The sequence below is a fragment of the Arabidopsis lyrata genome (assembly GCF_000004255.2).
Source record: "Arabidopsis lyrata subsp. lyrata unplaced genomic scaffold ARALYscaffold_8, whole genome shotgun sequence".
In the NCBI taxonomy this organism is placed as follows: Eukaryota; Viridiplantae; Streptophyta; class Magnoliopsida; order Brassicales; family Brassicaceae; genus Arabidopsis; species Arabidopsis lyrata.
The window spans coordinates 10,725,264-10,738,790 of record NW_003302548.1 but is presented as its reverse complement, the minus strand read 5'-3'; the positions used below and the strand labels follow the sequence as shown (position 1 = coordinate 10,738,790).

Below are 13,527 nucleotides of genomic sequence, written 5' to 3'. Positions count from 1 at the left end.
ACTAATATAAGAATTTGGCATTTCGGATTTTGTTTTCAAATTGTTTGGATTCCGATTTTGTTTCATTTCCGATTTTGTTTTGAAATTGTTTGGATTCCGATTTTGTTTCATTTCTAAGTTTGATTCCATAACCCAAACAACATTAATCTAAAACCAAATAAAAAAAAAGAACTCCAAATCAAATAAAAGCCAAAACACATACAAAAGTACATCATTCACTATCAAAGTACACATACACACCATTCACAATCAAAGACACTTATCAAAAACTGAGAGAGTGATAAAGTTTTTGTTCATGATAAAAGAGAGATGAAAAGGAGAAACCTATGGATCATTTTGAGGAAGAGGCGAGAGAGGGTCTGTGGTTTCTTGAGGAGCTGAATGAGTGGCCATGAAGTCCAGGAAGTGCGGATCGGTTTGCCGCAGATACTTCTCTACCAAAGACAAGTGCGCGAGCTTCTCCTTTTGCTCAGCCGCCACTCGGGTTTGCTCAGCTTTACGGGCAGCTTCCTCAAGATCTCTCTTTTCATTATATGCTGCCTGCTCTTCTATCTTGCGTTGAGCTTTCTTCAGCTGTTCTTGCAGATCCAGAAAGGATGTAGATGAAGATGAAGACTGTCCATAGCGCTTGCGCTTGCCAAGAGTCTCTTTAAGGCTTCTAATTCCATACGGAATTCCTCTAGAATCTACCTCTGTGGACTGTAAAAAAGTAAGAGAACAGCTGAGATTAGAGAATGAGAATTGAACTCCAGATTATATAAATGTAATTTGGAAAATTGAAACTTAACCTGCAGAAAGATGGTGGTGCAGTCCTCTGCTGTGAGCTCCCGGGGACGTGACTCGCCATCTGAAACACTCGAAGCATCTGCCTCTAGCTGAGACAACCTCAGTTCCAAATTCTGCTGGTATGTTGTTGCTATTTTCTCTGCCTTCCGATCAACATACGTACCATCTGGCCTAGTATGGGTCTTGATGAAAACCTCACCAAGACTGACCGCTCTTCCCAGTTGCTCTTCCTGCATTGTAACCAAATAACATGTGTTAACCAGTCATAATGAAAAGATAAATAAATAACAGATATATGAAGTCACTGACCATTTCATCTTTGATTTGTTGAAACGACTTAGGGCCTGAGAAATGAACGTGAGGACCAAGTCCGCCACGGTCAGACTTGCGAGCTTTTGAATATGTATCACTCCTCTTCTTCGCTTCTTCAGTGTCCCAGTAGGTGCACATTGTTTCCCAGAGAGTGTCACCAATCCATGGAGGTCGCTCTCGACTTGTCCTCGCTCCGCTAACCATATCTTTCATCCGGCGCTGACATATATCCTCAAAATAATATTGCACGGTGCCTGTTATCAAGGGATCCCAATGGTGTGTTTTCTACAAAAAAAAAAGAATTGTAAGTGATATTAAAAACAAGAAAAGTACTCTATATTAGAAGGATAAAGACAGAGAAAGAAAACAGTACCGCGAATTCGAGAAAGTATCTCTCTCTTCTGTCCACAGGCACCAAAGTAAAGCTATAGTAGGGAGCATCAAATTTGCCAGTCCAAACTTTAGTAATCTTCCGAACTAGTGCATTCCCATGGTCACGAGTAAACCTCCATAAATATGAAACAATCAAAGAAGAAAAGAGGTTAATATAGTATATGAAACTTAAAAAATAAACAAGGATACAACAAGTCCATATATTTCAAGTTCATCACCCACCAAAGAACAAGATACAACAAGTCCACACACAAGTCTGCAACAAGTCGACATTATTCAAGATTATTACCCATCAGAGAAAAAGACACAACTAGTCCACACAAAATTTAACTATGCAACAGGTCTGACGAATAAGTCAAGTAAATTAGCCATCATAGAACAAGAAACAACAACTCCATAAACCATAAAATAAAGGCAGAATAAGAAGTAAGCAAGAATCATACCATGAGGTGTTTTCCACGGGTTCGGGACAGAGCACGGTGGTCCACTGTTCCCTACCAGGCACACTAAGCAACACATTCAATGCCCGCAGCGAGTCCTCCTACAGCTCCGGCAACTCGTGAGGAATCTCGTCCTGGAAGTTGTTGCCTTGCGAGGAAGTCGTGTGGGGATGAGCCTCACTATGAGCCAGAGAATCCTGAACAATTGGTGAGGTTGGAGCCTCTTGCTGAGGAGTCGCTTGAGGCTGTGGGTTGTTCTCCACTTCTTCTGAGTGAGTCGCATCAACTCCACGTGGTTGAGTTCCGGAGTTCTGGAATAGTTGCTGAGGCGGTGGATAGTCCCGGACTGTCGTTGCCTGAGCTTGTAAATTAGCAGGTGGTACTTGAGGAGACTGCGTCGGAGGCACTTGGACCGCCGGAGTGAAGTTGTACTGACTGGGTAGACTATTAGGTCGTAGACCAGGCGTCGTCCCTACGACTCTCTGAGAAACGTTAGGCACCTTTCTTCTCCTTCTTCCTCGGCCACCCATCTGAGAGATCTGAGAGAACTGGGGAAGAAGATGGAAGTAAATCGATCGATTTCAGTGAGAACTGGGGAAGAAGAAGAAGAAGATCGAAGTAAATCGATCGATTGGGGAAGAAATCGATCGAACAGAGAAAGAAAAAATTAGGGTTTTCAGAGAGAATTGGGGAAGAAGAAGAAGATCGAAAGAGGCGAAATGAGGAAAATTAGGGTTGTGTCGTTTTTGTTCGGGCAGTTCCGTCTACTGATGGGCTTGGACCGAGTAAATTGGCCCATTAAATTGATTTTAGTCGCTACTTAGACGTCAATTAGTCGCATAAGTTAATATATATTCTGGGTTGTGTGTTATTGGGTTTGGACTGAGTAATTGGCTCATTTCATTTATTTTAGTCGCTATTTAGACGTCAATTAGTCGCATAATGTGATATATAGTCGTTTAAAAGACGGTAAAATGTCGCATTTTTATTTAAAACATAATAAACATAAGTAGATAACCTTAACATATAAACATAATTAATATCATACAAAAAAACACAAGTACGAACATATAGAAAATATTTAGTAAGGTTCATCGGATTCTGGTTCTTCCTCATCAGAAGACGATAAATTGCATCGGAATTCATCTTCTGGTTCAGCATCGCAGACATCGTAATCGAGGACTATTGGGTTTGATCTCTCTACCGGATTGTCTAGTACAAGATCTTCAATTGTAGTCATCAAAACAGCATCATCATTTTCTGTTTGCAAAAGAGTCGGATCATTGGTTTCATATTCTCCTTAAATGTTTCCTCTTGGATTCACTTTTAGAACATTGAGCCAAATTTGCTTTGGTTTCTTTGTATATGGATATGGAATATAACAAACTTGATCTGCTTGAGAGGCTGTAGACATAAAAATTTGCATGAGATTTATAGATATATATATATATATATATATATATATATATATATATATATATGATATCAAGAATAAATGGTTGGTATACATAAGTACATACCTAGAATAAATGGCTCGTATTTATTGTATTTTCTCGATGATAGAACGTCTACTACGCCACCATTTCTCCTCCGAGTACCTCGACCGATTTTAGGGTCATACCATTTACACTTAAAAAGAGTGATCCTCAAATTGACCATGCCTTCATACTGGAGTTCAATAATATCCGTTAAGGTTCCATAGAAATCTGCCTCATCTGATGCATCCGTGTAATTTTCACCTTTAACACACACACCATAATTACATGTCTTTCGTCCAGCTCCGTGCTTCTGCGTATGAAACAAATAACCTCTTGTAAAGTACATTGGCCAAGTTTTGACCTTGTTCAAAGGTCCATGGACTATCTCTTGAACCCAAGTAGGAAATGGATTCGTCGAGTTCCAATATGTAACCTGCATATAAATATAAACCAACATCAATACAAAAGTTGAAATCCATGCATGTAGAAGTTATTTAATGACTTACATAGTCTTTCACCCATAAATGATATTCTTCAGCTCTTTTCGTGGAGAGTTCTTTTTTGGTCAAATATGGATATTTTGTAGATAAAAAATCCTCGAACATATTATGCAAAACAGAAACAAATATATTAGAAATTATCATGTATATTACAAATTAAAGAGTGATTTTAGGAGAGATATCAACTTATATACCTCTCAATTGGTTGAAAATAGTCACAATTTCGTAAAACATATGCATGTGCGCATTGATAGTCTTTTTCGGAAAGCCATTCTTCATGCATTTCCCTACTTGGCCTCCCGACGTGAGTAAAAATAGTAGGTACTCCAGGGACATGATATACAGGTACTTCGCCTTCATCAAATCTTGTTAACCTGATCCAAATGAGTTAATTAAAAGTAATTCACATCAAAAATAGTGATCAATGCATTAAATTACCTTGATTTTGTTTGTATATGATCGGCAAAGTAGTGCTCTGAGAAATAAGCAATCTCGTCATTTATATATGATTCAACAATTGATCCTGCCGCATATCTTTTGTTCTTTGCTTTTCCTTTCAACTTTTTGAAAAACCTCTCAAAAGGATACATCCACCTATATTGGACAGGTCCACCCAATTCAGCTTCGTACGGGAGATGTATAGGCAGGTGCTCCATCACATCAAAAAATGATGGTGGAAATATCTTCTCCAAGTTGCATATGATTAGGACAATATTCTGCTTTAAAATCTGAACGCGACTACTCTGCAAAGTCCTCGAACATAAGTCCCGGAAAAATGCTCACTACAAGAAAACAGACCGTTTGCGACTCCCATTTTAGTCGCAAAACAGTCGCAAATACTCTAGTTACGACTGTTTAGCGACTAATTAAAATGGTCGCTAAAAATTGGTCGCAAAATAAATCAGTCGCAAATTAGTCACTTATTTGCGACTAGTTTCTGACCTACAAAAATAGTCGTAAATAAGCGACTAATCTGTGACTAGTATTGGAAGTTGCAGATACCCGACTAAAACGCAACGAGGCTAACTACGAGACCGATTTGTGACGATAATTACCAGTCTTATCTTGCAACGGTTTTGGGACTAACATTAGAGTCCGAGTTATGCGACAGATTAGAGACTAAGATTTCGTAGGTGAAAAAATTAAGTAGTCCCCCTTTAGTCGCTATCTACGTTTCTTTAAGTTACAATTTGGTCGCAAGAGAGTCTTTCTTATTTGTGACCTTTGTAAGACGCTGTTTTATTGTCTCGTATTAGCGACCATATTGTCACAAGTTTTATAGTTTGTGAAACTTGGTTTAGTCACATAATCGTCACCGCTTTGTAGATGGTCGGTCACAAAATGGTCACATATGTGGAATAGTTTTGGTCATAAAATGGTCATATGTTTCTTATTGGTCTGGTCACAAATTAGTGACATGTTAACAATCATAAACCTGATTAATTTCCGAATTGAATAGCCATTAATCAAAGAAAAATATCCATAATACACAGTAATCAAGTAAACATTCCAAAAAGTATCATCCTACATAAGTTATCATCCTAGATTCCTAGTCATACACAAAAGGATCATCATCCTACATACCAACAAAAGCATAAATAATTCAAGTTCATAAGTTAGAAGAAGTAGACAAAGTAGGTGAAGTGGAGGATGCTACTCTCTTGGCCAATCCTGTCTCTTCTGTGGTGCCTGCGGTTGGAATGGCTGGTTGGGTGGTTGCAGCTATTGTGGATGGTAGAATGCCTGTAGGTGTGGTGGTTGCTTGGATGGGTTGTTCAGGTGCTGTAGAAGCAGATGACAAGAAAGCTGCCAACTCAGGATCTTTATCCTTCATGAAGAGGACAAGTTTCTCCAAGCTGGAGATCCGAGATTGAGATTGGCGGTGCTCCTCATCACGTCTTGCATTTTCAGCATCGTGTTCAGATATCTTGCGCCGCAGCTGTTCTTGAAGCTCCACAATGGTTGATGTAGAAGAGCTCGCATAACTCTCCTTCCTCTTTCCTTTGTTCAGCGTCTCCACAAGCGATCCAAGGCCATAAGGAGTGCCTTTGTCATCTTTATGAGTACACTAAAACAAAAGACAAAGATTCAGTGAACAAGAACAAGGATGTCAAAAAAACGAAATCCAGAAACAATTTAAAGGCATATACACTGATTATCCACTTTAAAGGCATATACAATGTTAATCACATAATCAACATCAAAACAAGACAATCAGATACTAAGCAAAATAAAAACAGAAATCAATTACCTTAAGAAAGATCTCATTCTTTTCATCAATGCTGAGCATACGGTCAGTGGAATGTTCAGAGGAATTAGCAGAATTCTGAGGACCCTCCTCGTCCAATTCAGACAGCCTGTCTTCAATGCCCTTCGCATACGCCTCATCAACTTCTTTAGCTTTTTGATCCACAAATGATCCATCAGCCCTTGTATGTGTTTGCATAAACACTTCGCCAAGTGATACAGGACGCTTGAGCTTTTCCTCCTACAATTAAACTCAAACAGATTTAAATCATGGAAGCAATATCAGAAAATCAGAGAAATGATTTGTTTGGATGGAAAGAGAACTCTTACCATTTCTTGATGAACTTGCACAAAAGATATCTGACCGGCTAAGTGTTTCTGCACTCCAAGACCTCCACGATCAGAGTTTCTGCACTATGAAGCATTCTCACTCCTCTCAATAGCATCCTCAGTGTTCCAATACACCCACATCTCAGCCCAAAGTGTATCACGGATCCACGGTGGTTGTACACCACTCTGCTTTGCTTGACTCACAATCCCTTTCAACCGTTTCTTGGCTATCGCCAAGAATCCTTCTCTAACAAGCTCAGTAATCCCGACATCCCAATTATACTTCCGCTACACAACAAGTAGTTAAGTTAGCAAAGTTACTAAGTAATATATAGTAAACAATAACAGAATAAAAAGTATATATGACATTACCGCAAAACTTCTGAAGTATCTCTCTCGAATGGGTATTGGAGTAACCTTCCAGCTGAAGTAAGACCCATCAAACTTCCTCCGAAATATTCCAGCAATCACTCTAGACAGCTTTCCTTTGTGCCGGTTAAACCTGTAATGAAAGACAGAGTATTAAGTCTATATAAAGTATCTTTCATGTTAGTTAAGCACTAAGACATTGCAAAAATACTCCTAATTATATTCTTTTGTTGAAATCACCGACTTTAGATGATGCAAAACAACTAAGAGAGAGTCAGCGAGAATGAAATGTGTTTGATTATATGCAGAAACTACTAAAATAAGTTGTATTTAGTGAAGAAAGTCTGAAAGCTTGAATATAAACCATAGAAAGTCTGAAAGCTTGAAGAATCAGACTCAGTTTGGATCAACTAAAATAATTCTCCAAACTTCTACTAAAGGACATGACTAAATGACTTCACAGTGTTTAAAAAATAAAGATAAACTATACACAGATGCTCCAATACACCAATACACCAATACACATGCTCAATATCAATCACAAACACAAGTAACTCCAATACAGATGCTAATTATCAATCACAAAATCATCACAAATGGTCAATGACAAAAGTATAAAAGGAGAGAGATTACCAGAGAGTCTCAACTCCTGGTATCCGGTTCGGAGACAGAAGTGGAAGATGTTCTCGGCCTGGAAGGGCTAGCAAACGATCCAACAGCTCTTGGTAGTCGACATTTGGATCTTCATTCTGTTCCTGAGGGTTATCTTCATCTACATCTTCCTCATACTCGTCTTCACTGTTATCGTTTAGCTCCATTGGTAAGTTCTGTTGCTCCGGTGGATCCTGACGAGGAGGCTGTTGTTGAGGAGGAGGCTGTCGTTGAGGCGGAGGAGGCTGTTGTTGAGGAGGCTGTTGTTGAGGAGGTTGTTGTTGAGGAGGAGGCTGTTGTTGACGAGAAGAAGAAGGCTTTTGATGTTTTTGTTTCCGACGAGCTGGAGGTGGTTGTTGAGAGCCAGCAGGCGGTGTTTGTTGAGAGCCGGCAGGCATTGTTTGGAGAGAAGGAGTCTGGTTTTGGGAAGATGGCGGATACTGTGAAGGACGACGACTCTGAGATTGGGTAACTGACTGTGTCGCCGAATTAGGGTTCGACGAGTGAGAGGAGGCTCGGACTGGACTCGCAGGTAGAAGTGGATTTTGACCATGGAAGACTCTGGGACCACGGCTGGTCGATTTGCCTCCGCGACCTCTGGAAGCCTTGCCCTTACCAGGAGCCATTAGAGAATCGAAGTGTTAGAGTCGAAAGAGAGAATTTGAAGAAAGGAAGAATTGAAAGAGAAGCAGAGAGGTGAAATAAAAACCCTAGAAAAGTGTTGAAGAATCGATTGGAGTAGATTGAGAAGAGGAGAGAAGAATCGATTCGAAGAGATTGACAAGAGGAGAGAGGCGAGAGCTTTTTCGGCAAAAACCCTAGATCTAGGATGAGAAAATGAAATGTCGAGGTCGTGTTTGTTTACTAATTAACGATAAGAGTCCCACTTTAGTCGCAAAAGAGTAGGTCCTTAAAATTTTTGGTGGGAATCTTAAGCGCCCAAAGACTTAGTGAAATTTTGATAAAATTTTACTAAAAATTGGAAACGTTGCAAGATAGTGGCAAAATAAGTCGGCAAATAGTCACAAAGATTGTCCTAAAATAGTCGCAACATATGTACGAGTCGCGTTAAAGTTACAAAGTAGTCGCAATTTGTGACTAAATTGTGACAGACGAGAACACGTCACAACATAAAATTTAGATATCTATGGATTTTGTTTCATTCTATTGATTGTAATCACAGATAAACACTCATTTTAGTAGCATAAAGTACATATATAAGTCTTAGGTAGGTAAAAAATTGCTTCCACAACTTATTTCATAATATGTTATAAATTCCCTATCATTCTCTTAAAAGAACATGTAACACTTCATATGGATTAGGTATTTTTGCATGTTTGGTTTCTAATCATTGAAATTCAAGAGGTTGGTTAAGTATTTATAACTAAATTCGATCATATCACACTAGTAACGTATAATGGAACATATAAACAAACTCCAAATTAGAAATTTGGATTGTTCAATATCGAGAGTTGGTAATATGTAGCAAAGTAGTTGCTAGGTTTCAGGTGTTAGACGCAAAATAGTGGCAGAAGTGTGACCGTCTTGCGACTGTTTTGAAAAATGGTGATATATTCTCATTTTTAGTCGCTAAGTCTCAGGTGTTAGATGCAAAAGGGTGGCAAATGTATGACTTTTTTGTGACCGTTTGGTAGATGTGATCGATTATCTTGTTTAGTCGCAGAATGGTGGCAAAAGTGCGACTGTTTTGTGACTGTTAGTAAAATGATGGAAAAAAACACTCTACTTGACTCGAACCGAGAACCTGCTTTCAAGTATGGCAAGTATGTTACCAAATTGGCTGTTTAATTAATCGTTAAATGTTTACCAAAACTAGTAAATAAACATAACAAATTGGCTGTTTAATTCTATTTTTCAAAACACACATCATCAAGCCATTTAATTAAAATATATTACAAAACACACATTAAAACTTAGTCAATTATTTTACAAATGACTTATATTTATAATTATTCTTCATCTTCACCTTCTTCTTCATCTTCATCTTCGGATGTTGATGAATTACAATGAAATTCGTCTTCTCCTTCAGCATCTTCAATATCAAAATCGATAGGTTCATCTTGATGATTTCTGTCAACTAAGCTCTCAACTATAACTTCTTCAATCATGCTCGGAGGTGCCTCATCAACAGATTGTTGCAGTATAACCATATCATTTTCAGTAAACTTCCCTTGAACAACATTCCTTGGATTAACTTTGCAAATTGAAAGCCACGTTTTTCGAGGTCGTTTTGTGGTCGGGTATGAAAGATAACACACTTGATCAACTTGAGACCCTGTACAAAGCCAAAAATTTGAAATAAAATAAGATCGTCTCTAGCAAATACTTGAAAATAGGATGAAAAATTACTTAAAATAAATGGTTCGTAATTTTGGTATCTCTTTGATTGTAGCACGTCTATAACGCCTCCATCTGAAATACGAATTCCTTTGCCAACCTTTGGGTCAAACCATTGACAGTAGAAAAGTGTGATCTTTAAGTTAACCAGTCCTGGATACTCGAGCTCGATTATCTTTTCCACGGTCCCATAAAAATCTTCTTCGTGAGATGCTTCAGAATAATTTTGTCCTAAAACACATACCCCATAATTCATTGTCTTTCTTGTGCGCCCATGATTCCGCGTGTGAAACATATATCCTCTAGTAAAATACATGGGCCATGACTTGACTTTGTTTTCAGGACCTTCCACTAGTTCATGAACCCATGGAGGAAAATTTTGATGACTTCTCGTTGCTTCCACCTAAAATGAAAATTATATAGATTAGTAAAGATATATATTCCAATCCATGAGTCGATTTAAAGTGAGATCGTTAGTATATACGACGTACGTATTGGCGAATCCATAAATGAAAATCTTCGTCTCTTTTAGAGGTGACCTCATCATCAGAGAGTTCTGGATATTCATCCCGAATTTGCGCGTCCAACATACTGTGTTTCGACATGTAAAAAATATTCTCATTAGTCGATTAATAGAGAGAACGCTCTTAAAACTAATATTATTACTTACTAAAAATGTACGTATACCTTTCAAACGGTCGAAAATAGTCACAATTACGCAAAAGATATGCATGTGCGCATGTATAATCTTGCTCAGTTAACCAGAACTCACTACTTTTGCCACTTGGACGACCGACTTGTGTGAATATGTCTGGTACCGGGACATGATATACAGGAACTTCACCTTCATCATACCGACTTGTCCTGCCAAAGTATATATATTAATTCATAAAAATATTTGCTTTTATTAAAATAATGGTATTCTCATTATAATATAGTATGAAATACCTTCTTCTAATAGCTGTAGAAATGTGCGATGCAAAATAGTGTTCCGAGAAGTATGATATCTCATCATTCATGTACGATTGAACGATTGAACCCGCTGGATATCTTTTGTTCTTCGCCTTGCCTTTCAAACGTTTAAAAAACCTTTCGAAAGGATACATCCATCTATATTGAACTGGACCGCCAAGCTCTGCTTCGTATGGTAGGTGTATAGGTAGGTGCTCCATAACATCAAAGAAAGAAGGTGGGAATATTTTTTCCAAGTTGCACAAAATCATGACAATATTCTCCTTCAAAAGTTGGACGCGACTTAGCTCCAATGATCGAGTACTTAAATCACGGAAAAATACTCCAATGCCTACAATACAAATAAAATAAAATTAATAGTCATATTATTTTATATATAGAACAAACATATATTTATAAATTAAATATATTTACCTGATAATGCAAGATGTACGTTTCGTGGCAAGAGTTCTGCAAACACAAACGAAAGCAATCGTTCCATAAATACATGGCAGTCGTGACTTTTCATTCCCGAAAACTTGCCGGCATTGATATCTGCACAACTAGCTAAATCTGCTACATAGCCATCTGGAAATCTGACCTCTGATTTGACCCATTCAAGGAGACTTTTTTTTGCTTTCGCACTCAATCTCCAAATAGGAAATGGAGCTCTCCCTCGATCATCAACATGCAATTCAGGTCGATCACAAAATCTGGAAACATCTATTCTTGACTTCACAGTGTCTTTTGATTTGTCTTTCACATTCATCACAGTGTACATGACGTTATCGAGAATATTTTTCTCAATATGCATCACATCAAGATTGTGTCGTAGATTTAGATCGGTCCAGTAAGGTAGCTCCCACAATATGCTTTCTTTGTGCCAATTATGCCAATCTCCATACCCATCCACTTTATTTTCATGCCCATTTCCTCCGCAGTCAGATGTCTTAGGCGGCTCGGCAGTCTTTATACGCTCATATAAGACTTGTTCACCAGTCAACGATTGAGGTGGATACTCGTTCACTGCATTTTTACCCTTCACAAAGTGCTTTTTGTCCTTCCGTAATGGATGGTTTAGAGGAAGAAATCTTTTGTGGCAATCAAACCAACATGTCTTCCGACCACCTGGCAACCAAAATGATTTTGTATCCTCCATACAAATTGGGCACGATATTCTTTCATGTGTAGTCCATCCCGATAACATGCCATATGCTGGGAAATCGCTAATAGTCCACAAAAGGACGGCTTTAAGTATGAAATTTTGATCACATGACACATCATATGCCTCAACTCCGTTATGCCATAACTCTTTCAACTCCTCGATCAGTGGTTGGAGGAAAACATCAAGACTGGCTCGTGGATGATTTGGTCCCGAATTCAAAATTGTAAGGAACAAATACTCACTGCTCATGCACATATCAGGAGGCAAGTTGTATGGAGTCAAGATCACGGGCTACAACGAATGATTTTTGGACATGCCAAAAGGATTGAAACCGTCAGTACATAATCCAAGATAAACATTTCGCGGTTCTTCTGCAAATGAGGGATGGAATTGCTGGAAATTCTTCCACTCAGCCGCATCTGATGGATGACACATTAATCCTGTTTCCGATTCATGCTCAGCATGCCATCTCATCGAAGCTGCAGTCTTTTGAGATTGATACATTCTCTTCAATCTGGCCCCAATCGGTAAATACCACATCTTACTATATGGTATTCTTGTTCTTCCTTCACTCTCCTTGTATCTTGGTTTTCCGCAGAACTTGCAATTCCCCAACTTCTCATCATCTTTCCAAAATAACATACAATTATCTATACATACATCATATGTATAGTACGGCAATCCTAGCTTTCGCATCAAAGTCTCTGTCTCGTAGTAGGAACCGGTCGCCTGATTACCTTCTGGTAAATATTCGGTAAACAATTCTGCCCATCCGTCCATGCAAGTTTCTGACAAATTGTAGTCCACCTTATTGTTCATGAACTGAGCTGCCAACGATAATTGCGATTGACCTTCCCGACATCCATCGTAAAGTGGAGTGTTTGCGGCAGCTAGCATGTCATAAAATCGTTTTGCTTCTTGGGTGGGTTCTTCATGAACATGATCGTTTCCACTTTGATCATGTTCATTATATTCGTTATATGGTACAGAACCATGAAATGCATCATTAACCATCTCAGCATATACATTCTCCCCATCATTAGCCATCCCAGCATATACATTCTCCCCATCAAATCCTATTGGTTCATGCGTACCACTAGTATAATTGGTATTATCAGCATATTCATGATGACTACTAGTTCCCTCCCCAACAACATTATAATCTTCACCATGTTCATATCATACATAATAATTCGCCATAAACCCCCTACTAAGCAAATGACTCGAAATTGTGGCAGCTTTCATGCGTTTAGAATTTTGACAGACTACACAAGGACAATAAAACCGACCTTTTCTGTCTTCAACGTGAGAGCTCGCAAAATCGATGAACTGTTCCACACCCGCCAAATACTCCCCCGAAACATGACTAGTGTATGGATCGATTCGGTTGTACATCCATTCGCGTGATGGATTATTCCACATCGTTTTTTTTCTCTCTTTTATTTCTCTCTTTTTTTTTTTTTTTTTTTTTCTCTCCTTCGTTTTTTCTTTCTTTCTCCTTACGTTTTTTCTCTTAATTTGAAGTTGGATGGAATGAGAAATAAAAT

The 13,527-nt window shown here is 38.5% G+C and overlaps 1 long non-coding RNA gene across 1 annotated transcript; it reads right to left on the bottom strand.

The window, feature by feature from the left end:
• Nucleotides 1–10,108: 10,108 nt before the first annotated feature.
• Nucleotides 10,109–10,588, bottom strand: LOC110227976. The gene is made up of 3 exons (XR_002331580.1): nucleotides 10,552–10,588; nucleotides 10,356–10,455; nucleotides 10,109–10,267 (listed from the first exon to the last, which is right to left on the bottom strand). It is a non-coding gene; the product is annotated as an uncharacterized LOC110227976 (long non-coding RNA).
• Between the last annotated feature and the right edge of the window lie 2,939 nt (nucleotides 10,589–13,527).